Here is a 24,677-nt window from a genome sequence, read left to right on the forward strand (position 1 = left end):
ACCTAATAACCACCTCTTATCTGAGCCAGTTTAACATATCACTGGACAGGTATGTTACTTAGATTCCACAATCGCATGTACCTATATGGAACCAAAGATTTGAAGGGAGAAAAGAGATGAGGAAGTAGACTGCCTATGGAATCTATATTTTTGTGATGTGACAGAGAAAATATCCTGTTTGGGAGTGGAAAAGATACAGTGGTCCTAGCATCCTCATAGAAGGTGTGAGTTGCCGGGTTGATTTCCATAGCAATGCAATTCAGATCCCTGAAGCAGACCTAAGGTGTACATGAGCCTTGTACCTGACTTTAGAGCCTCCTGGGCTACCTGCAGGGTCTCTAAACTTTATTTTCTTTAATAAATCCTTTTGTGCTTTGACTAAGTGAAGTGGATTCTCTTATTTGCAGATAAAAACCCTAACCAATTATAATGAGGATCCTTCTGTTTCAGGCAGAGATAGATACTTGTAAGCAGAATTAAATATTCTTCCCAGTAAATCTGCTTTTAGGTTTAATATTTTCCCAATGAAGGTGAATTCAGGTTTCATTCAATCCCATGTCCTCCCCACTGATATTAGTGGTGGGCAGAAACAACCACATACTCAGATTACTCGGCCCTCAAGATGGAGGAAGGGTGCAGATTTTGCACAATTAATTTATCTCAAGAATCCCAGAAAGACTTGTGGAGAGTGAGGAATAGTTCCTCCTCATTGGTAGTGCCTGTTCTCACATTCACCAGGGAGACTGTGAAAAACTCCTCTACAGAGCAACACAGGAACCTCACAGAATGTCCATCATGGATATTTTGATAACTTTTCCCAAACAGTCCCGTGAACTTCACCGTAGGTATTATTACAACACTTTCTAACCACCTCCCTCCAAGGTACCTGAAATTATTAAATTTCTGCCTTCCCAGGTCTCCTGAATCAGAATCTCTGGGGTAAAGACCAGGGATACACATTTTCAACTGTGTGTAAAATTTTTGAGAACCAAATTTCTTTCTTATGATCATTATCACATAAATGAGTTCATACACACACACACACACACACAGACATATACACATGACAGACATGTATATACACATGACAGACATTCCTGAGTATATAGCACAAATTATATATTTAGACATGGCAGGTACAACATTGTCATAAGATATGTAATAAACATTTTTAAGTCTTTTTTATTTTATGATAAAGAGGTAACCTTAACAGAGTCTCACCACATACTGGTCCCTCCCCCCACCTATCATCCAGCCAGGATCACAGATGTGCCAGGGGCATGCCCAGCCTGTCAGAATCTGAACTCAGAAAGTCCCACATGGCTCCACTATCCCCACCTACCAGAAACCCCAAGACTTACAGAAAATCCTGGAGAGTTTTACAACGGGCTGCATGGATGTGGCAGCAATTGTTATCACATGTACTAAATACTCCCAGGAATAAATTATGGCTTAAAAACTCCCTATAGACATTTTATTTCCAGAATTTTGTAGGAAGGTTCTTGGTCATCTTTTTTCTTTGACTCAGTTGATTTTACAGCTTCTGGCAGCCATGACATTAAACAATGACTGACTGTTTTTATGTCTATCTAGCTCAGTGGTTCCCAACCAGGGGCAATTGTGTGCCCCATCCCACCCACCAAAGAAATTTAACAGTGTTAGAAAATATTTTTCATTGGCTGGGGGAAAGAAGAGGGGACATGAGGGGGAGGTACTGGCATCTAGTGGTAGAGGCTATGGATGTTGCCTACAATGGACAGAACAACTCTTCACAACAAAGGATTGTCCCTCCCCAGATGCCAATAGCACTGAGGTAGATAAGTTTTTCCATAGAGTATATGGATAGCTCCCTTTCTTTGTACCTCGAGGAAACATGGGAATGGAGTGCTGTGGTAAAATCAATCTTCCACAAAATTGCAACACTAATCCCTTAATCACCCTCGGCTCTATGGATGGCTCCCAGGCTTTTAGTCCCTCCCCCAGCAGTGTCCATCCAGGCTACCTGACCCTTACATTCAAGTCTTTTCCCACCAACTCTCTCTTTCTCCCATCACAATTAACTACATGCTGTCACATTCCTTCAAGGTTCTCCTTTCTAAGAGATTAACCCATGTCCACTCTGCTCCAGATATGGAAAGCCAGAGGTTCAGTGACTCGTAGTTTAATGTGTTAGTTTACTTTGGCTGGAGAATCTGGTTTTATTTTAAATGAAGCCTTTTAGAGACATATATCCTACCCCTAAACACACACACACACACACACACACACACACACACACACACAAATGAATTAAAACTGGGACATTCTGGGAAAGAAGGAAGCAGTTCAGCCCTTTCTGTCTTTGATTAGATCACCAGGGCCTGGTTTCAACAGCTGTAACCAAATAGCTAAGCAATTAATTTCATAATTTACATTTAATTTCTTTAGCTGTTTCAAATCAGAAAGTTTGCACCATTATTTGTTGAACAAATGGATGCAGGGTCAGTTGGTTACAGTGACTAGTAACAGCACATCAACAACAAAGCAGAAATTTGTCCATGAATCCAGCTGTAGCAGCTAGGTTCTTTATCAGTAAGTGAACTGATGCTATAGTTTTTCTCTTGGCTTGATGGAATTGATGTAGTTCATAAGAGTGACTTTCACGAGGAAAAATCTTAAGGTATACACACACATTGGGTTCTTTGTAGCTTCTTGATATGCTATAATTATCACTGTCTTTGTCATAAAACATATCCATAGGCTTTTAAATATGGCCTCTGCCACTGGGCTTAAAACTCTAAAACAAGAATTGTAGTTCACGCAACAAATTCTCCTCTACTGGAATCAAAGCAGAGAAGTTAAATTGCCTCGAACTGTTAGTCAGTGCTTCAGGACTTTTTACACCCTTCTCGCCCTCAATATTTTTTCCAAGAGTGTAAGTCCCTTTCACATCTCTCTGACTACATTGGTTGCCATGGTTCTCTAGCTTTCACTCCTACTGGAAATAAACAACCCATTATATTTATGTCATTGTTAATTTGTCTCTTTATACAACACAGGTGATTTGTAGCCTGAAAATCAGCACTAGTTACCCTGAGTCTCCCATAGTGAAAAGTTGGCACTGGAGTGTTCTAACAATATTTTTGTACAATTACATCTATTCTATGTAGGGAGACTGACCTCATGAAAAGATAAGTATTATTTCTACTGATAATTCAAACATCCATGTTGCATGTTTCTAGAATTTCTAAAGACAGTTTACATTATTACTCCTTCATACATATTCAGAATTATCTTGTGTATGGGCCCCTTTCGTCAAAGATAATGTAAAAATTAAAATTAGCCTAAGGCATTTCATAAAAACACAAATTCCAAAGTGATAAACTTTAAAAGAATGAGGGTTTTTTTAAAAGAAAAATTTACTTGAAAGTGGTATTACACAATTAACAAGTACATCAACTCTTTTAAGCCAGAGAGACTGAGAGAACCAGACTAAAATCTAAAAATCTAGTGTGTTTGAGTTTTCTGAGTGACCTTGGCCCCAGCTCACTGTAACCTCTAATGTCAGCTCCACCTAGTCCAGGATCCAAAGAGAACCCAGACTGAAAGAATATAAATAGTTTCATAATCACTAGCAAGAATGAAAGCTGAGGGGACCAATAGTTAGTAAAATGGCTATGTTGCTGGACTCCCATGTAGTCGATCACTGTTCAAGTCCTGGACCCAGTGGCCTAAACTCACACTGGGCACGTGTGCATGCGTGCCCAAGATCCTGAGAGGAGAATGGAGGAGAAGGGATTGCAGTGTGGCCATCCCCCCCACCCCCAGGGAGTTATTTCTCGCTTTCTGTCTCTCTCTCTCTGTCTTTCCGGCAATCACATGTGCCCTATAGCAAAAACCTCTCAAACAAACAAACAAAAAAAAAAAAGAATGAAAGCTGGAAAACAGTTTATAATCTCCCAAGGGACCAAGTCTTACTTCATTTCTAAATTATTCTAGATGTTCAATGCTCCTGCATTAAGACCACATTGGCCTTTCAGTGTCTTGGAGAACTTCTTCCCAAAATCTTGATGTTAATACCTTCTCATTCTCCCTTCCCTGGTGCAACTCAATTGGGCCCTTGGCATGTAATACTAGTGACTTCAGGGCAGAAGTTCTATCTTATTCCCCTTTGTGTTATCAGCCCCAGCCACAGAACCAGGCAGAGGACACTTGGTTGTGTTGAAATAAAATAAATGTTTGTTGAATGAGTAATAAATGTATACCATACTTACTTTGGCTGTATTTAGTAATCATAAAAAGAAGTTTAAAACATCTGAATAAGCAAGGAACAAAAAGAGTTATTTTAATTTTTTATTTCTATTCAATTTTGCATGAAGAGAAATAATATGGAGAAAATCACATGTCCAAAACAACTTATATTTAAAGCTAATTCTTTTAGAATTTGTAACTGGAAATCAAGTTTAACCTAGAAATAAGGACTTGAAAAAAGAGAAAATGAAAAGAAAAAAGAGACTCTGAGATGAAACTTACATCAATTCCTGATGACTGTAAAGGCTTCATCCAGCCATAGTTTTTTTGACCAATTTAGTACAAATCGATCAGCTTAGCAGGTTAAAAATAAAAGCTTCTAAAAATTGCTTTTCCTAAAGCTATGTATGGGTCTGTAATCAAAACCTAAATGTACCTAAAATTATGTATTTGAGGGAATAGTCGATTGCCCACCCTAGGCAAAGCCTAGTCAGTCTGATGGCAAGAAGGAGAGCAGATCTGAAGAGAGGAGCCAAAAGCTAAAACCTCCAGGGAAGTCAGATACACCCAGGCCATGCCCAATCCAGGCACCCCTCAGAGTCAAGACTATGTATTAATATTAGCTGCCTTTTGGAGCTGGCAGGTAGCATGGTGGTTAAGGGCACTGGACTCTTTCATTGGCTACTGCAGTTTGAGTCCCGGACCTGGTGCCTTGCTTTCTCACTTTACCGACAGAAAGAAAGAGAGAGAGAAAGAGAGAGAGAAAGAGAGAGAGAAAGAGAGGAAGGAGGGAGGGAGGGAAGAGAGTTAAATAAATTAAAAAAATTTAAAAAAAAAAAAAGCTGCCTTTCTACTGGTTTCAGAACATTTACTTCCAGAGAGCCCTAATCAGTATATTCTTTGATCCCGCATTCAACAAGCCTCTGAGCAAAATCACTATCTGAGAGGCAAAAGAAAACTAAGACTTTCTGAGCCTGCAGAACTCCTCTGGAGATGCTAACGAGTAATGATAACCCTGAATCAAATGGGCAAGTGTCACACAGAGAGATAAATGAAGTTCTACTTGAGAAGAGACCTATTAATAATCATTTTCTACACTTACTTTTATAAGGAAAATTCTCATTTATGGCTTTTCAAATATATATGCATAGCAGAAAATAATTACAAAGTATTGTTTAGGCTGGTCCCTCTGCTTAGAACACTAGTCTCTCCCCAAGTCTTCTCTTGGTTTCCTCCACTCGTCTTCAAGTCTAAGTTAGAAACTATTGATACTTCCACCACCATATCTCCCTTGATCCTCTCAAGGACTCTGTTACATGCTCTAAGGCATGTAAGACTTTCCTTGTAAGAGCACTTAGTATACTGTATCATAATTATTTGCTTGTTTGTCCCTCTAATTGTATTAAACTCATAAAACCAGAACTGCACATGGCAGGATCACCCGAATCTTTGCTCTGAATCTGGTGAATAGTAGGTATGAACTGAACTTTTTTTTTTTTTTTTTGAGAGGTCTTTGCTATAGGGCACATGAGCTCGCCAGACAGACAGAGACAGAGAGGCAGAAAATGAGAAATCACCCCCAGGAGGGATGGCCACGCTGCAATCCCTTCTCCTCCATTCTCCTCTCGGGATCTTGGGCACGCACGCACACACGCCCAGCTTGAGTTTTAACCCACCGGGTCCAAGACTTGAACCATGGTCGACTACATGAGAGTCCAGTGACATAGCCATTACGCTAACTGCTGGTCCCTGCACTGAACATTTTATATGGATTTACACGTCAATCAGCACAGAGCATATTCAAAGAGCCTCAGCAAAAATCAAGATGGAATAACATTGAGTTGCCAAACTCCTCATCAATCTAAGTGGGCATGAAAATAGATCAATGCAGGGCCAGCAGTTAGCGTAATGACTATGTCGCTGGACTCCCACGTAGTCGACCGCGGTTCGCGTCCCAGACCCGGTGGCTTAAAACTCACGCCGAGTGCGTGTGCGTGCATGCCCAAGATCCCTAGAAGAGAACGGAGGAGTAGGGATTGCGGCTTGGCCATCCCCCCTGGGGGGTGATTTCTCGCTTTCTGTCTCTCTGTCTCTCTGTCTGGTGAGCGCACGCACCCTATAGCAAAAACCTCTCAAAAAAAAAAAAAGAAAAAATAGATCAATGCAAATTTACACACCAAATATTTAATCAAAGGCTATAGCCCCTATGCCTTATGTATGGAAAGGAGTTCATTGGTACAAGAAATAAGTCAGAGAGGAAATGGACATAGAGGGATTATTTAAACTCAAAATTACCCAACATTGTTTTTATTTCTACTGTGTGTGTGTGTGTGTGTGTGTGTGTGTGTGCTTTATTTAAACAGGGTCTGACTGTGTCACAATCCTCCTCCTCAACCTCCTGAGTAACTGGGATGAAAAAGTGACTACAGTGCCTGACTTTTTAGGGTGGCTTGCAATCAAACCTGGCCTCCCATGTGGCCTCAGTCCTCCAAGCAGCAGTGTCTAGCCCATGCTACCATGTGTGGCTCATAATAACTATTAACAGAGTCACTAATAAAAAAGGAGGGGAAAACCATGCCCTGACTTTCTTCTCCTCTCTCTTCTGCCTTTTGCCTGCTGGGAGCTGGAGAGGAGCTGGCAATAGCCAGAAGAATGAGGAATAAAGGACATGAATAATCCCTGCACTTCAGCTTTCAGTTGTCAGTTTCTGACAAAGGATCAGAGTCCTGCCCAAGGCTTAAACAACCCAGGGAGCCAGCATTCAGGCTCTGTATTCAGGGCACTTCCTCATACAGGCTGCCTCTCAGACCACAAAACTGACTTACCCTGGGACATTAGGTCTGACACCCATCAGCATCACTGGGTGGCATACACACCTGGACAGCCGCTGAACACCACGGTGAGCAGCCGCATTACTGCTGGGATGCAGAACGACAACAAGTGCTGCAGTTTTCAATGGAAATGCTTCCGTTTGATCTGTATCAGTGAAGATTGCTTTTTCTACAAGCCTGTCACTGCATGTGATGCCTCTATTACATACACAGCCTCTGGCAACAGGGACAGGGCTGAATCCCTGCCCAAAATCAAAATGCGCCAAAGCAGATCAAAATATGAAGCAGAGCCTAAGTTGACGTGGAGAGCAATTCACAAGCACAGGCATCTAACTGCAAACTCTTTCTTTGCTCTGTCATTAATTTCCAACTGGACTATGGCAAATGACCTGGATGCCACATCACCACACTCCGTCTCCTCCTCAAACCCTATCCTCCTACCTGCTCATCAAAATCATTACTGCCACCCAAAACCACCTAGATCCCACTGTGTCATACAATGCTAATCACTGGGTTCTAGCAGAGAGGCAATGGAAACACAACATGACATCCACTTCCAAACAGAGCCCAAGGAAAGCATCACTGTGCTGACAAATGCTTGCTTTCAGGCACTCCCAGCTACCCCCAGGTGGCTCATATGCACACCCACTTGGAGAGTGACACCAGTAAAAAGCAGCTGCTCTACTGAGCCACCTTCAGAAGGTTGCCTCAGCTAAAAGCCAAATTTTCATGGCAATGCCCACAGATTAATAAAGCATGTGCAAAGAGACAGCCCTCCAAATAATTAAGCTTCTTATTGCAGATCTCGGGAAGTCTTGATGACCTGGATGCCACATCACCACATCCAAGCCTGCCTGCAGTTATGGCCCCTTTCACAACACAGTTGTGAGCAAATAAAACATTTTGTTATAAACTTTGGTCTTTACTTCTTATTGTATTTTATTTTTCTTTATTCGTGATAGAACACATGGAAGCAAACGTGAAAAACAGAGAGAGAAAGAGAGGCACCCTCGAAACCCTGATCTCCTCCACAGCTGATCAGATCCTGAGCACTAGCAGGCATGCCCAAGTGTGTCTCAGGCTCACCAGGCTAGAAATTCTCTTCTCCCGAGCAGGGCATCTCTGCTGCTCCACAGAGCTGGCCTCTGGTGCCTTTCTTAAAGTACAAGTGAGAAGCATAGGACAGTAACTTCTGGCTCTCACCTGGAATGCAAGTTTCCTTCTCTCTGGGCAGGAAGGCACCAGTAGAGTGTCTAGCAAGGACCTCGACTAGAACACATTACATTAGTGGGGAGAAGGGTTGAGAACAAAGACTGATGCTGGGCCTTGTTGAATCCATATGTAGGGAGACATAAGAAAGGAAAATGATAATAGATCTTGCTAGGATTTATTTTTCCATCTTTTTAAAAAATACTGTTTATTATTACAAAAATAACTCATGCTCGCTGTAAAAAAAATAGACAGGCAGAGAAAGAAAAATAAAATAGCAATAATCCATTCTGTAAAAGTAATCACTGTTGAGATTTTAATGCAAACCTCCTTTCCCCGTGTGTTGTTTGTGTGTATTTTAGGCTAAGAGTACTATTCTGTAACTGGAGTTTTTACTTAATAAAAATGGCTATGTTAATAATATTTTTGTACCTCTTTTAAAGACCATTTATATGGCTATGTACTAAAAATATCTAACATTTATGAGCCAGAACTCTTTCTCCTAGCAAGCAGACAGAACTAAGTTCTATTTGCCTTCTCAGATCACCACAAACAGGTGGCATGGTGGTTATGGGCGCTGGACTCCCACGTGGCCAACCACAGTTCAGGTCCTGGACCTGATGGCTCGCGCTCTCTCTCTCTCTCTCTCCCCCCCTCTCTCTCTGTCCCTTGCTGGTCAAATTTAAATATATAAATAAATAAATAAATAAAGTTAAAGAAAAATAATTATTTAAAAAAAAAAAAAAACAGGCTAGCCTCAGCCTTGTGAAAATAGTCCCCAGGCAGCTCTTCCAGAATGAGTTCTGCAGGACACATGTGCCTGTCCATAGCCTTCAGGTCCCCAGTGTCAGCCTCCTGAAACTTGCTGCCCGACCTGCACTCAGGTTTGGACCTGGACCCAGTTTTGTATTAAAATGAGAAATACACAGCAGCATTTCTATGCAGTGCTCCTTGTGCCTCATCTGTACGGAAGAGCCCATAACCACTACCTCAGTCTTGCCAAGACCAGAAATCACATTCTCCATATTTTCTCATTGGAGATGTCTAATCTTGTTCTTTCCTGCCTTCTATCTCTTGTTGTGGATTATTTCTCTCCTGTGCCTCTTTACTCTCCCTCTGTTCTCACTTGTACTTGTCTTTGTAAGATGCTATTTGTTCTCCTTTCAGCTTTAGTCCCTTTGTTCACTGCACTTCTCTCCCATTTCACCTGGTCCCTTCCACCAATGAATGGATTTTCAGCTTCATTTTCTACAGACATTACTGTGGGATAATAGGTTCTCTTCTTTTTACCCTAGGTCTAACATGCTTGTTCAAAATTGCTCCTGATAAAGTACTTGGGAGGAATGGTGCATGGGAGTGGTTCATGAGAATTTTTAATGAATACAAGAATATATGTAAACAAGGTGGGACCAGCAGTTAGCGTAATGGCTATGTCGCTGAACTCTCAGGTAGTCGACTGCCGTTCGAGTCCCAGACCTGGTGGCTTAAACTCACGCCGGGCGCACGTGTGTGCATGCCCAAGATCCCAAGAGGAGAAAGGAGGAGAAGGGATTGCGACATAGTCATCTCCCCGGGGGGTGCTTTCTCTCTTTCTCTCTCTGTCTTTCTGGTGAGCACACGTGCCATATAGCAAAAACCTCTCCAAAATAAGTACAATATATGTAAACAAGGGAACGAGGGTATGAGACTGTGTATCATTCAAAAAATATGGACAATTTAATATATTATTGAAAAAACAAATTCGTAGAACTATTAGCAAGTGCACACAACAATGTGATAGTTAATGTTAAAGAAGATGAATGCATGTATATCGTTGATTACAATACACTGTATGAATTCCTTAAAAACCATACTGTAGTCCACAAATCTATACATCAATGATATAAAAACTAGAAATCATCCTTTTAAAAATGTTTTAAATTATTTTATTTATTTATTATTACTTGTTAGTTTGACCAGAGAGAGACATAGAGCGAGAGAAAGTGAAAAATCAAGCTGCCAGGTGTAGCACTCAAACGACAATCGACCATGTAGGAATCCAGCACCTTAACCACCACACAACCTGCCAGCCCTGCAATCATCCTTTTAAATAAATAAATAAATAGCACTAAAGATAACGTTGCTCCTGGTATAAGAAGAAGCAAACGACACCGAAATTGACACATTCCTACTCCGTATATTGAAGGGATGGTAGAAAATAACTCCATCTGGAAGCCTGCTGAGCTGCTGCCACACATAAACAGACGCGCTCCAACCAGTTCTAGCCAGCCGTCTCCCTGACTTTCAATCTGTCTGCATTCTTCCTTGGTTGCTTCCAACTCTCATTTGTTCCTGATGCAACCAAAACCAATGTGATGTTGTTGTGCTAAAAGGTCTTTCCTGGAGCCTCTCAGTCAGCATTTTGCTTCACAACATGGATTATACCTCACAAATGCAAATACAAGTAATGTGTGCAAAAAGATTACAATGCACCCTACGGGTACCATCTGGAACCAGCTCTGCTTAGCTTTCTGACTAAAGCGGAGGTATTCCTGAGACATTTCACCGCAGGCCAGCATGCTACCTAGAAACCAGGCTGCCTCATTTCACTTGTCACTGAGAACTGAGGTTTAGGACCAAGACACCGCTGGCATTTGGAAAGGGAGGTGGGGCAATCTGGAATGCAATTCCTTGAGCTTTCTGGGCAGACACCCTTGCAGGGCTTCAGGGAGCTCTTGTTTTTCAGTTTGTTGATATTCCCAAGTCTCCAACCCCTCTTCTCTCTCCTCTGGCACCCTGCCTGCTGCACAATTTTCACACACGCACACACACACACAATATAGGCCCCATATTCCAACAATTTTCAAAATGCACTCACTAATAGAAACAAAGCACAATTTATAATGAGGCTTTTTTAAAATCACAATCGGAAAGAGAGAAGAGAGAGAAATAAACCATCCCTGTGAGACTGGTCTCCACAGGCTTGCTGTTTGAGGGTACTGAATTGTTGGCAACATGACCTAAAACTGATGAGTGATACAAGACTACATGTTGTGGCTGCACCCAGGGTTTGCTCTCTAGAAGTGTCTGCAGTCCTTTCTTGTCCTCAGATGGTAACAACAGGGAGCTATTTCACTGGCATTAGTGTCCGTACAGGTCCCATTTGAATAATATAAAAACAAATTGTGTTGTTGCTTTGCTTCAGCACACAGTCTCTAAATGGAGGCTAAATGACACTGGCCCAACTCTGCTTTTCACTGAGCTAGGAAAGAATTTCCTTGATGATGACAGAAACATCCAAACTGTGTCAGGATACAAATATCTCACCTAAGACTGAGTTCACAGTATTAAGACAAAGTCTGTGGAGAAATCGGGAAAATCATTGATTTGGGAAGATCTCAAGCAGGTGAGAATAAAAGGCAAGGTTTTAAATAGCTATTATCAACTATAAAAATAGGTGAACTCTAAATTCTTCCTAATATAGGTTTCCTAAAATGGCGGGGATAGAAAGATTCCTAAAATCCTCATATAGGGAAAGTCATTCAGATAAATACTCCTTAAAGGAATCGATGCATTGAGAGGAAGCATTTGCAGACTAAAAGCCACATAATACACAGAGGTTGCATCCTGACAGGATACTTGTTAAAAGAATCCATTTGCGGCTCCAATATTCAGGGTCAGTAATTTCTCAGAAAAAGGTTAATGGAAACAAAACAGAATTCAGGGCACATTTTCTCAACCAATGTGCAGAAATATACGCAAAAATACACCCTTCCCAAGACTGCAGGTTATAGCATGCAAAACTATTACAGCATGTTTGCAATCTGTACAATGGAGACTAAAGAGAGATTAGATGGTGAGGGGGGATTTGTGAGTGTGATTGGGCAGATGGACTCAATGACCTCTGGTTACCCCAGTTTGGGACTGCAATGATTCCATGTTTGGAGGCAGAGATTATAGATGTGAATAAACCAAGTGGCTGACGGAGCAGGAAAATCTTCCTCAAGTCAGCAAATAGTGCCAGAAGCTGCTCTGAAAAATTTATACGTGCGTCACAGACTCACAGAAATTAGGACAAGTTGATCAAGAATAAAGTCATAAAACCTGATGCCTGTAGTCCAATCTCTCTTTCCAGAAAGAGAAGAGAACTAATCTGGGCAGCAATGCTCTAGAAAGGTTGAAAGAGTGGGCACCTGGCTTAGACTTCATAGTGTAGAGCAACTGTGGTCTCTGGAATGTCAGAGACAGTGAAGGTCCCAACAAGGCAAGTAAAGGACTAAGCAAGAGATGTCAAGAAAAAGGACATAGGAGCCTTAGAGGTCTGGAACAGGATAAAGCAACCATGAGGCTGGAGGGAATCCTTCCAGAAGGAAAGATGGCAGGGCTACCCCAGTCAATTAACTTTTTTAAAAGGCACACTACACTCAAGAGGCAACACAGGTATCCCTTTGGATCAGTCACTGTAAGTATAATGAATCCTTTGGTTGAGGGTGTTACATCATTAAGGTTGGTCACAGATGTCTTTCATGGAGGCCTATTACCAGCCAGGCTCAGGGTTAAGTGATCTGTATGCAACAAGTTATTTAGTTTTCACAGTAACCCTCCATCTTTATCAGTCCTTTAAAGAAATCATCTTTATGGAACATTGATGGATTCTACATCGTATTCTTCAATTAAACTAGAGAATCAGAAAGCTACACTTGAAGAAAGTGTTTGGGGGGTACATGGTGCTCTTACCCTGCCTCCTTCACCTTGAAATCCTTTAGTGAAGTACCAACGCATCCCCACCAGCTGACCCTGAAAGAAGCAGCATGTGAAAAATATCATTGTTCTTTTAACATAAGAATATCATTTACTACCTTGCACGGTATCCTCTTCATGAATCCTCACAGGGTGTAATCCCTGGTCTTCATACTAAGACTTTTTGTACCTTACCTAGCACCTGGTTTGATTTTGTTTATGGGAGCTGGGTCATGCAACTGATTCTATTTCCTACTTGCATTGACCACTAGGAAGCTGCAGATCACATTTGTAGTCCAACTTCATTCCATTCTTTCTTGTTCTGTCTTTTGTTAAATTTAGTTATGCTTCCTCTTTTTTATTTTATAAAATGTACACTATTTAAAACACTTTTATACAAAGTTAAGTATTAATATATATGAACTCATACCCCTATGTACAGATTTAAAAGTGCTATGGCCAAACTTCAAAAATAGTAATAGACAATAGGGTTTCATGTACATTTAATTAAAATTAGTGAAATTCTTGTCCCCTGCTAACATTATTTCTTGTTAAAATTTATAAGTAACCCAGTTTTCCTGCTTCATATTTTTATTAAGAAAATCCATTTTCAACTTGCCAGAAACCTGAATTTCTTTATTTCTCTTAAGAGGAATCAAGCCTTCTGATTTATATGGAACAACTTCTCCATCTATTGGCACAATTTAATATTGCAAATAATATCTTGAAATCAAATGATCCCTTTTTCATCTATAAAGATTTTTTTCCCCATTAAGACTCTCAAAAAGCTTCTACCACCAATAATTAAATACATTTTCCCTGCCTTAAGTGCTTTGCCTTCAGGAATTAATAAACTTATAACTAGTGTGTGTACTGTTACAGGGCTGAGAAGCTCTGGATCATCATCTCCTCCTCCTGAAAGAAACCAAGTCAGATTTTCCAAACTAACATATAAAAGCATGAAACAGTATTACGCATAGACTTAATCTAAAAGAGTTTAGGAAGTAGTAATCAGTTTAAATTATTTTTTAAGAGCAGAATGTAATATTGGAAATGCTGACATTTCAAATTTCATTTTGGAGTAGCTTTGTCTTAGTCTGTTCATGTGACTACACAGAATATTTGAAACTGGGAGATTGATACAGAAAAAAATTTATTTGACTTATAATTCTAGCGGCTAGAAGGTCCAAAGGCATGGGACTGGCTTCTAGCTGACCTCTGTTACTACATCACAAGGCTGAGAGAAGCTGAAAGTGGGCAAGTACAGAGATTGTGACCTGTGGGCAGTCAACATGCTTTTGTAATAACCCTCTCTTCCTGGAACTAATTAACGAGAACTCACATACAGCCAGGAGATGACAGTAGTTACTCATGAGTGATCTACTTTATCTCCTAAGCACCTCCACTGAGAGCCACCTCCCAAAACTGCCACATTGGGTATCAAGTCACAGCATGAGATGTGGGAAGGACATATCTGACTCAGGCTGGCTGACACTGGGAGTGAATTGTGGCATAAAGACCCTGATGTGGGTCTCTCTCTCTCTCTCTCTCTCTCTCTCTCTCTCTCTCTCTCTCTGTTTCTCTCTCTCCTGTGTTCTGAAAAAATAAACAAGATAGCAAGCCTATAAGTTACAAAATACATGGGCCATCCAAAAGTGCCAATTTTACAAGGTTATCATAGACTAATAACAAATATTGAGACTAAATTAGTCTCACTATTTTTCACCCGATATCTCTACCTTTGAAAAACATGTTCCCTTTATTTGACAAGATAATCCATTTTATACCAAAAATACATCCCCTCCCTTGAACTTTTCAAACCATGAAACATTTTTGAAATTCCTGTGGTGTTTCTAAGTCTATATGACTGTATATTTGTTGTGAGTTTATTTATACATACATCTTTTATGTTATTATCCTACAAACTTAAGCTTAAAAGACAACACTTCCACTTAAAGTGTGAAGCCATTACGTAAGTCACTTTTAGTTTCAAGACTTTATTCCTCGTGTGGAAATTTAAATAATAGTAATTATTCTAGGACTATTTTAAGGTTAAATAAAATAATATTTTTAAATATCTAGCACCAATTAGACACTCAATAAATGGTAGATATTTGTACTAACTGTAATTTTTGTAAGACGAAAATTTTTTTTTTCATATTTCTCCATATGTCCCTTGACCTCGCAATCCTTTTCAAGTGAAATCTCTGACCTGAAGAAATAACCAAAGAGAATCTGAAAGCAAGGAGGCTCATAAACAGCAAGAAATAATAAGAATTTTGATAAAGACTATGAAATTTCAGGGACCAGCAGTTAGCGTAATGGCTATGTCACTGAACTCCCATGCAATCAAACACAGTTAAGTCCTGGACCTGGTGACTTAAACTCATGCTGGGCACGTGTACATGTGTGCCCAAGATCCCGAAAAGAGAATGAAGGAGAAGGGACTGCGGTGTGGCCATCCCCCCGGGGGGGGTTGATTTCTCGCTTTCTGTCTCTCTGTCTCTCTCTGTCTGTCTGGCAAGTGCATGTACCCTATAGCAAAAACCTCTCCAAAAAAAGACTATGAAATTTCAGATAAGAACAAGAAGAAAATGGAGAAGAGATTCCTTCTTCGACTTTCAAACTTCTAGTCTCCTTTTACCATCCCCTCTTGGTGGGCCCTCACAAGGAGCACTCGGGAAAAAAGACATGGAGTATACTAAGTCCCCAGTACGAGGCAGAGGGTAGAGGGTAGCCTTGGAGCTGAAAGATTACAGTTTTTCACTGAACAGAAGCACCAATATAAAAGCTACCAAAATTCTGGTTTCTGGTCCCACATGTAAGGAGCTTAGAAGTCACCACTCTATTCTAATGAGGAAAATAGCTGACCCACTGAAAAATCTACTCTTCTCAGATCCATCAGAGACATGAGATTACAGAGCAATCCATTGCCCTCAGAATTGGAAAGATAGGCAAGCAGATACAGAGAATCACAACTAACTAGAGTTGAATCTCACAAGCTAAAACTTCCTTGGGAAGCAATGCCAGGAATAGGAAAACCTAAGCTGTACTGATGAATTGCCAGTGGACAAGTCTGAGAGTTAAAAACTACAGTGATAACCAATCCTGAGACAATCACACTTTTTTTTTTTTTAGTTTACCTCCAAGAGCCCTACCAGATCATCACAATGCATATTGGAGAAAAAAGTTCCCTTGTGTTTCCTGCAAGGGGAGAGAAAATGAACCATTCTGAAATATCCCAAAGCAACTCATCCTTCAGGAGAAACTATTATACTGGCACCTAACCTACCTAAGAGAAGAGAATTATCCAACTTCAGTACTCTCTAGCTATACTCTCCACATGGGGGGAGGGGGTGGTAAATAAAGGCTAAGAAGCATCAAGGAAATTCACAGTTCAGGGGCACAGAGTCCCCAAAAAACTGAAGCCTAATAATAGAACTATAGAATACGTCTTCTCAGGGCCAGCAGGTGGTGTAGTGGTTAAGGCACTGGACTCCCACGTGGCCAACTGCAGACTGAGTCCCAGACCTGATGGCTTGAAACTCATTCCAGGGACGTGTGTGTGTGTGTGTGTGTGTGTGTGTGTGTGTTTTTTTGCATGCCCAAAATCCCAAAAGAAGAATGAATGAGAAGGGGTTGTAGTGTGGCCACCCACTGGGGGGTGATTTCTCACTTTCTGTCTCTCTCTAGGAATGCCCTATAGTAAAATCTCTAAATAAATAAATATATGTTTTTTTAAATAACATCTTTCCCCCCATGCATTAGGGCTTCATTACTAGAGCCCTATTTACTTCAATTCCTTTTAGCTAGGACATCATATCCCACCTTTAAGCAGAAAAAAATTACAAGGCATACTAAAAGACAAAAAATGCAGTTTGAAAATACTAAATAAACATCATAAGAAGGATCAAATATGACAGAAATGTCAGAATTATCATTTCAGGATTTTTTGAAAATTATAATTAATATACTAAAGGTTCCAGTGAAAACAGTAGATAGCTAATATGCTAGAACAGAGGGTAATATAAGCAGAAAAATGAAAGCTCTAAAAAAATTGTTAAAAATCAAAAACACTGTAACAAAAATGGATAATGCCTTTTGTGAGCTCATTAGTAGACGGTACATGACAAAGGAAAGAATCTCTGAGCTTGAAGATGTTTCAATAGAAACTTCCAAAACTGAAAATCAAAGGGAAAAAAACTGAATAAAGAGAAAGAAATAGAATATCCAAAACTACGGGACAACTGCATAAATATGAAGTATAAATACTCATAATAGGAATACCTAAGGGAGAAGAAAGAAAAACAGATACAGAAGCAATATTTAATGCAAACATGATAAAAATATCTTCCCAAAATGCTGGACACCAAAGCATAGATCTAGGAAGCTCAGAAAATACCAGGCAGGATAAATAACAAGAGAAATCTCCACATTTCAAATTCAAATTGCCTAAAATCAAAGATAAAGACAAATTCTTGAAAGAAGCCAGAAGTCAAAAACACCTTACCCTTATCCATGAGGAACACATTCTAATTCCCCAGTGGATTCCTGAACCCATGGATGGTTCAAATCCATTCCTATAGTATGTTCTTTTCCTTATAATATTAATATTAAACTTAATATATGATAAAGTTTAGTTTATAAATTGTGCACAGTAAACTAATAGCAATAACTAATAATAAAATAGAACAATTACAGCAATATACTGTAATAAAAGTTATGTGAATGTGCTCTTTCTCTCAAAATACCTTGTTGTCCTGTTTGACCACAGTTGACTAGAGAGTAACTGAAACCAAAGAAAGTAAAACCATGGACAAGGAATGACTATTACATTAATGGTCTAAATGTAGCAATTTAAAAATAAGAGATTGGAAGAGTGTATCAAAATAAAAGACCAAGCAATTTGTTACCTACAAGAAACCTATTTCAAATGTAAAATACAAATAGATTAAAAGTTAAGTTATGGGAAAGGATATACCATGCTAACACTAATCAAAAGAAAGCACAAGTACCTATCTTAATCTCAAATAGAACATTCTTCAGAATAAGGAAAGTTGTCAGGGATAAAGAGGGGTCACACAATGATAAAAGGGTCAATACTCCAAGACAACAATCCTTAATGTGTACATGCCTAATAACAGATCATTGAAATAGATGAGGCAAAAACTGAGAGAACTGAATGGAGAAATAGACTAATATGTTACTATTATTGAAGACTTCAATATTCCTTAGTCAGAAATAGACAGATCCAGTGGGCAGAAAATCAAAAATGATGTGGTTGAACTCAACAGCCCATCAATCAACTGGTTATAATGAACACGATAGACTATCCAGCAATAGCTGTTTACAGTCTTCTCAAGCTCACAGGAAACATTCACAAACGTAGGCCACATTGTGGACCACGAAATATATCTTTTTTTTTTTTTTTGAGAGGTTTTCGCTATAGGGTGCGTGTGCTCGCCAGAAAGACAGAGACAGAGAGACAGAAAGCGAGATATCACCACCCCGCTGGGGGGGGGACAGCCACACCGCAATCCACATCGCAATCCCTTCTCCTCCATTCTCCTCTTGGGATCATGGACACACACGCACATGTGCCCAGCGTGAGTTTAAGCCACCAGGTCTGGGACTCAAACCACAGTTGACTACATGGGAATTCAGTGACATAGTCATTACGCTAACTGCTGGTCCCCAACAAAATACATCTTTAAAAAGAAAGGTCTTATCATTTCTGCTCCCAAGCCACAATCAGATTAAGCTAGAAATCAATAACAGGACATTTTAAAAACTCTCATCAGATACAAGATTGCAAAGTTCTCTGTTGAAAATGATGCTTATAGTAAAATGATGCTATGATGACAATGATACTTATTTGATTATTGTATACTGCATGCATATTGTGTGCTATAGAGATATGCAATGGTTGAATGTAAATCACAAATCACAACAGTTTTAAAAGGAAAACATAAATAAGGAAAGAAATATTTAAATCTCAAAACACTTGGAGATTAAACAATTCACTTCTAATTAATACATGGCGCAATTACAGTTCAGGTTTCCTATCCCTGGCAGTGCTTCTCATAGACATTTCAAGAAATACTAAGAAATATTTTTAAATAAATGAAGATAAATATACAACTTATCATCTTGGGATGCCACAAAAACAGTGCTTAGAGGGAGATGAATAAATATATCAGAAAAGAAGAAAGTTCTAAAAGTCAATAATTTAGGCTTCCACCTTACAAAACCAGGAGAAAACAAAACTAAAAGACAAATAATCAAAATTAGAGAAGTCAATGAATTATAAATAGAAAAACAATAGAAAAAGGCAAACCAAATGCTAGTTTTTTGAAAATTGATACGTCTCTAGCAGAAAAAAGAGAGAGAGAGAAATACAAATTACTAACATCAATATCAATGAGGAGACATCACTATACATCCCATGAACATTAAAAGGACTATAAAAGAATCTTATGAACACTGCACACAAATCTGATAACCTAGATAAAATGAACCAATACCTTGAAAGGCACAATATGCCAGAACTCACACAAGAAGAAATAGACAATTTGAACAGGACTATATCTATTTAAAATTAAATTATAATTAATAACTTTCTAAAACAGAAAATATCAGGTCCAGATGGATTTGTTGGCAAATTTTCTCTAATATTTAATGAAAGAACTACAGAGATTTGTACAATCTCTTCTAGAAGATCAAAGAAGAGAATACTTCCTAACTCATTCTGTGAGGCTTTAAAAGTTCTGAATATGGGTCAGCCAGATGGTGTGGTGGTTAAGCAACTGGATCCCATCTGGCTGACTGTGCAGTTCAAGTCCTGGACCCAGAGGCTTGAAAAACACTCCAGAGAAACACCAAAGACCATTATTCTGAGGACCGCCTGGGACTATTCTGAGGATGGTAGAAGCGATGCTTGGGAAAGAAAGCAGGCACACCAGCAACCAGCAACCTTGTGCAGGAGCCAAGGTTGAAAGGGCTTCTTTCTCAGACCTCGCCTCTTAAATTCATTGTCCATCATTTCCATCCCAGTGACCTGGTGCTAATCAAGAGCTGGAAGGAAGACAAACTTCCACCAAGATGGAAAGCTCTATCACGTGCTCCTTACTACCAAGACTGCTGTAAGAGAACTGCTGAAAAAGGTTGGATTCACTATTTCAGGGTCAAGGAACTAGTAACCTCACAAACAAAAACAAGATTTGTAGGAAGTGTGCAGGCCTCCAGGAAAATCTTTGATGGTAACTTTAAGGAAAGTTCCGTAGAAAATATGGGCTGGATCCAAATTTGGGCTCATGGGTTGTAACAGGGCAAGAGGTAGTTGAGGAGCCTACCAACAGACCTTGAATACCCTGTCCAATTGATGATAAATATAACAAAGACCTCAACACCCCAAACCATCCAATTTGATGCATGTCAGGTCTTCTCCTGTGGTCATTTAAAAACTCAGAGGCAACTATCACTGGCAGGTAAATACCTCTGTCCAAAACTAGATGGTGGTTATGGAGAGGACAGTCCCTGCCCAGCTGGTATGATATATGGTAGACCACCCAAAGGAAGGGATAGACGGTAACCATGGGATGGGTCACCCCAAAATAAAGGCCATTAAAAAGTAAAATACATTTATCTAGGGCACCCCACCAAATGACTGCCAAAACCTAAAATGTAACCCCATACTTCTGACTATTAATGACCCAAACGCTCTAGATCAGAAACTTAGGATGGTGCCCCAAGTATAGGGACTGAGACCAGATATTACAGAAAGAATTCTGTGGAGTGATTTGCTCTCAGACTAATTAAAAATGAAACCATACGGGGAACCAGCAGTTAGCGTAATGGCTATGTCTCTGGATTCCCACATAGTCGACCGCGGTTCGCATACCGGACCCGGTGGCTTAAAACTCACACCGGGAGCATGTGCGTGTGTGCCCAAGATCCCAAAAGGAGAAGGGAGGAGAAGGGATTGCGGCGTGACCATCCCCCTGGGGGGTGATTTCTCGCTTTCTGTCTCTATGTCTCTGTCTGTCTGGTGAGCGCACGAGCCCTATAGCGAAAATCTTTCCAAAAAAAAAAAAAAAATGAAACCATACGTAATCCCAAGCCAACCTCAGATTCCAAAGAACAATAGAGTCTTCCCAGTAATGACCCCAAGAGGGTGACAATAACTGAAGTAATAGATTTGAGACAGACTCTGGAGATTGAGATAAGATATAGGGATGTAAATGCCTAGGTAGAATAGGTTCAATTCTCTGTGCACAATTTGAACAAAAGAGATTGCTACTCACGTGCTATAGGACAGCCACAGGTGCAGGTAGTTCCATTTCTTCTCAGTTGGGATACAGGCCCAACAGGAATGCACTGTATAATAGCTTTATAGCAAGACAAGGAGACATGGGGAAATGAAACTTACAGAAACATGTCATTGCTTTTCCCGGCACTGCAAAGGTCATTCGAGTGTGAGCCCTTCCTCTCCATGGAGGCATTGAGTCGTTCTTCTTGCCTCTCCAGGTATCGGGAAAATTCAATAACCTGAAGGAGATATATTGACTTGTAAATGTCTCTGGTGGGCCAGGTTACAACAATTTCAACCTGCATAGCTTCCAGGGGTGGATGTGTGGTGGGATTGTGGGAAAAGGAACCTGAGTAATCTGTTGCCATCCAACTAGACTAGAACTTATGCATTAGTCCAATTGGTAAGTCTGTTTACCTTGACATTTCACCCCCTCAGTTAAAAATAATAGTGTCCGCCCTCAAAAGTGAAGAGCACTAGCAGGGTCATTTGACTCTAACATACACATGGATTCAATAGGAGTCCTGAGGGAAACTCCCAATTTCAAGGTCAAAAATCAAATTGCTACGGAATTTGAGTCAGCCCTCTTCTGGTGATCTACAATTAACAAAAATATAGACTGGATTAATTATATATATTAAAATCAACAGCAAAGATTCAAATATTATAAATAAAAACAAAGCATTTGGAACCAGCAGATGGCGAAATGGTTACATCACTGGACTCTCACATAGTCCACCACCGCTCGAGTCCTGGACCTAGTGGTTTAAAACTCATGCCGGGCATATGTGCATGATGCATGCCCAAAATACCAAGAGGAGAATGGAGAAGAAGGGATTGCCTCCTCCTGTGGGGTAATTTCTTGCTTTCTGTCTCTCTGGTGAACACACATGCCCTATAGCAAAAATCTCTCTCTCTCAAAAAAGTAAAAGGACAAAGCATTCATAAATCAATTAAAGATCAATACAAAGTCACCAAGACTGGGGTTTTGTTTCCACATTAATTGATTGAAGATTACAATAAATGTTGGTTTATCAATTAATAAAATCAGCATAGTATGTTTGGGGTTTAGTGCCCCTAATCTTGTGATGTTATTGGTAAGAGGGATGTGCATACCTCTGGTATGGCCCCACCATAGGTCAATTCCATGAAGTGAATGTAAATGTCACAAGATGTTCAGGAGACCCAGCCAGACCAGCAACTGGGTGTCAAGGAAGTATGGCAAAGAGGGAGGTGGGAAGAAAGTTCAATGTATGGAGCCTACCCTCACCATATGAGATGAGTACCATTATTATCTCCACTCTAATAGCTAAAGAAGGAGAGCTAGCCCTGTGGCCTAGTAGTAAGGAAGCCAGATCCCACATGGCTGACCACACAGTTTGAGTTCCAGATCTAATGGAGGCTTCTGGAAAAACATTCAGGGCACATGTGCATAAGTGCCCCAAATTCCAACTGAATGGGAAGAGAAGGAATTGCAAAACAACCATGCCCTTTTCTTCCTCTCTCACTGTCTCTGTCAAGTGCACACACCATCTGAAAAGTTAAAAAAAAATAGATAAGGAAACAAACCAAGGAACATAATAATAAAGTAACTTGCCTTGGGGTACATAGTTCACTAGTAGCAGAGCAAGGATTTGAAGCTTAGTTCCCAGGATCTTTATTCCTTGTCACTGAGTGTTTTCTAGTTTTCAGCATACATATCTCACATGTTTTTTGATATTTGCACCTAACTATTGTATAATTTTTGTGTTACAGTAAATACCACTTGTCTGTAATTTTAATTTCCATTGTTCATTGATAATATATAAAAATATGATTAATTGTTTTATACATTGAGCTTTTATTTCAAAACTCAGTTAAAGTTAATTATTGGCTTAATAAACTTTTTATAAATTATGTGGTATTTTCTACATGGTCATTCATATCGTTTTTCTTTCTTTCAAATGTATATGCTTTTTATCCTTCATCCTAGCTTATTTCACTGGGTCGGCCCTAGGACAAACTTGCATAGGAGTGATGACAGTAAAGATCCTTGCCTTGCTTCTGATCTAAAAAAAAGCATTCAGGGTTTCATGATTAAAAACTATATTAACTGTAAGTTTATTATAGATGCTCTTCACCAGGATGAGAAAATTTCTTTTTGTTTCTAGTTTGCTAAGGTTTTTATTGTGAACAGATGTTGAATTTTGTGAGATTTATTTATTGAGGTGATAATAGTTTTTCTTCGGTAGTCTGTCGATACAGTGAATTACATTGGTTGATTTTTAAATGTGGAACCAGTCTTGCTTTTTTCACATAAACTTCTTTGTTCCTGACATACTACCCTGTATTGACAAATTAGAGTGGCTAATATTTTATTGAAGACTTACCTGCTCTGAATACTCCATACAAATTGAATCAACAATATGTGGTCTTTTGTGACTGACTTGTTTCACTTAACATGATGCCTTCAAGGTTTAGTTATGGTGTAGCATGTATTCATTCCTTTCCATTGGTAAATATATTCTATTTTATGAATTTGCCCCTTATGTCCATTCATCAGCTGTTAGACATTTAAGTTGTTTCTACTTTGGGGACATAAATAATGCTGCTATAAATGTCCACGTACAAATGTTTATGTGGACAAATGCTTACAGTTATCTTGAATATACTGAATTGCTGGATCATCAGTAACCCTATGCTTAACATTTTGAATAATTTCAAAATTGTTTTTCAAAATGACTACACTATTTTACATTCTTACCAGCAAAGTATGATGGTTCCAATTTTTCAGTTACTCAATACTTGTTATTATCTGTATTGACATCATTTGGCTTTTGAATGTTTCTCTTACATACACTGTATGAATCTACTGTATAGCCTATGTATTTCTAAGAGAATTTTATATGTTCCATTTAATTAAAACAAGGTCATTACAGTCATAATCAGCAAAATAATATGAAATTCAAATATAAATTAGCTTTAACCTACATTAAATCAAGTTTTCTTCTCCAAAGTAGTAAATATAAAAAATAGTCTCAAGTCCTGCGATCTAGCCATTTGGGGAGAAAGGAAGATGTCCCACTGATAACTGGGCCTCCAGCATCCAAAACTCGTGTGAACAGCCCTTCTTCAAGAGACAGACAGCTCCATGGCTCCTGCGATCTAGCCATTTGGGGAGAAAGGAAGATGTCCCACTGATAACTGGGCCTCCAGCATCCAAAACTCGTGTGAACAGCCCTTCTTCAAGAGACAGACAGCTCCATGGCTCCTGCGATCTAGCCATTTGGGGAGAAAGGAAGATGCCCCACTGATAACTGGGCCTCCAGCATCCAAAACTCGTGTGAACAGCCCTTCTTCAAGAGACAGACAGCTCCATGGCTCCTGCGATCTAGCCATTT

General features: G+C 39.6%; 1 pseudogene; it reads right to left on the minus strand.

The window, feature by feature from the left end:
* Positions 1-660: 660 nt before the first annotated feature.
* LOC102468112 (corepressor interacting with RBPJ 1-like) overlaps positions 661-24,677 on the minus strand; it is a 48,884-nt pseudogene continuing 24,867 nt past the window's right edge.

The sequence above is a fragment of the Tupaia chinensis genome, unplaced genomic scaffold (genome assembly GCF_000334495.1).
Source record: "Tupaia chinensis unplaced genomic scaffold, TupChi_1.0 Scaffold000093_1, whole genome shotgun sequence".
Lineage (NCBI taxonomy): Eukaryota > Metazoa > Chordata > Mammalia > Scandentia > Tupaiidae > Tupaia > Tupaia belangeri.